The sequence below is a fragment of the Equus quagga genome, unplaced genomic scaffold (genome assembly GCF_021613505.1).
Source record: "Equus quagga isolate Etosha38 unplaced genomic scaffold, UCLA_HA_Equagga_1.0 97071_RagTag, whole genome shotgun sequence".
Classification (NCBI taxonomy): Eukaryota; Metazoa; Chordata; class Mammalia; order Perissodactyla; family Equidae; genus Equus; species Equus quagga.
In genome coordinates this window covers 1-2,261 of record NW_025804215.1, presented here as the reverse complement: position 1 = coordinate 2,261, position 2,261 = coordinate 1, and the positions used below count along the sequence as shown (strand labels likewise).

Genomic DNA, 2,261 nt, shown 5'->3' with positions numbered 1-2,261 from the left:
AGGGGCTCAGATTCCTCCTCGACCACGAGGATGCGGGTCATGATGCCTCCAACTTTCCTCCTGCTGCTCTCGGGGCCCTGACCAAGACCTGGGCGTGTGAGTGCGGGGTCGGGAGGAAACGGCCTCTGCGGGGGGCGGAGCCAGGGGACCGCGTGGCGGTGGCACAGGCACCCAGGTGATGCGGGGTCGGTGAGCCGAGGAGTCGAAAGAAAGATTTCTTAGACTCTTAAGATCTGGCAGTAGTGCTCTTTTATTTAGAGAATAGAATAGCATGGGGACAGGACCCATGGGCAGTCAGAGCTTCTGCTGCCGCCGCTGCTGCTGCCCCCGCTGGCATGGGGACAGGGCCCATGGGCAGGCAGAGCTGGTGCGTGGGGCCAGGACCCACGGGCAGTCAGAGCTCCTGCTGCTGCCCCGAGTTGAGGGTTACGGTTAATTTTATAAGGCATGGGTATGTGAGTCATTTCTTTACAAGACAAAGGAAAGAACATGAAAAAAGTTAAAATGGTATCAGTGCAGGTGGGGTCTGGTCGTTGGGTGATCCCATGACTTTTAGACAAGAATCAAATTGGATTAAGTAAAGGTCAGAAGCCACCACCCTAAATCAGTTACATGAGATTGCCAGACAGCAACCAACTTAAGTTCTTGCCTTCCCCATTAAGAGTTTCTAGGGATAAGGTCATCTCTCTTCTTCTTCCTGGTACAGAGAGGGAGGCACCTTTTACAGATAGAGATTTACCTTACAAATGTGAATGTGTCCCAACAAGGGCAAGTTCCATTCCCCAGAACCTCCTTCCCTGTCCCAGTTTATCGAAAGCAATCAGCCCAAAACAATCCGGATGCCAAAGAGACATATCCTGGGGTGGCCAATTTCAGGTCCCTACAAGGTCATCCCCCCTTCCTTCACAAATGCAAATGTCTCTCAAAAGGACAAGCAAAACTCCAGTCCTCAGAGCCTCCTTCTCATCTGCAGTTTTAAAAGTAACCAGCCTAAAATCCTCATCACAGGGAAGGCGCGTCTCCGCGGACGCAGCCCAGACCCTCTATCTCAGCCTGACCCCTCCCTTCTCCCGCCCCCTCATCTTTTCACCCCAAGTCCCCAACCTTCTCGGACCTGCCGCCCCTTTTCCGTCTCCCGAGCCCCTTCCCCCTCCCGGCCTCATCACCCTCGGGGACCCGCGCTAGAACGAGGGTTGGGCCGGGTCCGGGGTCTCAGCCCCTCCCCGCCCCCAGGCTCCCACTCCATGAAATATTTCAAAACCGCCGTGTCCCGGCCCGGCCGCGGGGAGCCCCGCTTCATCGCCGTCGGCTACGTGGACGACACGCAGTTCGTGCGGTTCGACAGCGACGCCGCGAGTTCGAGGATGGAGCCGCGGGCGCCGTGGGTGGAGCAGGAGGGGCGGGGGTATTGGGAACCGGAGACGCGGACCGTCAAGGGCACCGCACAGAGTTTACTAAAGAAACTGAATGCCGCATGTGTCAACTACAACCAGAGCGAGGCCGGTGAGAGACGCGGGCCCAGGTCGCGACCTCCCATCCCCATGGACGGGCCGGGGTCTCCCCGAGTCTCCGGGTCCGAGATTCACCCCGAGGCTGCGGGACCCGCGCGGCCCCCGACCCGGGAAGAGCCGGCAGGGACTTTCCGCGGTTTCATTTTCAGTTTGGGTTTAATATCTGCGTGTGGGCGGGGCCGAGTAGGCGGGGCTGACCTCTGGGCGGGGTCAGGGTCTCACAGCTACCGGTTGTGTATGGCTGCTACTACGTGGGGCCAGATCTGTGCCTCCTCCGCGGGTACAGACAGGTCGCCTACGACGGCGCCGATTTCATCGCCCTGAACAAGGACCTGCACCCTGGACCGCGGCGGACACGGGGGCTCAGATCTCCCGGCGCAGGTGGGAGGCGGCCGGTGTGGCGGAGCGCTGGAGGAACTACCTGGAGGGCACGTGCGTGGAGTAGCTCCTCAGATACCTGGAGAACGGGAAGGAGACGCTGCAGCGCGCGGGTACGAGGGGACACGGGGCCTCCCGATCTCCTCTCGGGTTGGGGGCGTCCGACAAAGAGAGAAGGAAAATGGGATCACTGTCAGAATACTGTCTCTCAGGAGGGGGAGGAATCCCCCCAGGTTTTCATATTTTGTGATAGTGACTTGCACAGAGGGCCTGCCGTTGTTCTCTAAAGGACACTTAGGGAATCCAATTTCTTCAGGGGTCGAAGGTGAGACCATGCCTGAAATTGCTCATCATTGGTCCCCTTTGACCCTG

The 2,261-nt window shown here is 58.8% G+C and overlaps 1 pseudogene; it reads left to right on the top strand.

The window, feature by feature from the left end:
- Positions 1 to 30: 30 nt before the first annotated feature.
- On the top strand, positions 31 to 2,156 carry LOC124234620 (class I histocompatibility antigen, Gogo-B*0102 alpha chain-like; annotated as a pseudogene).
- Positions 2,157 to 2,261: the final 105 nt, after the last annotated feature.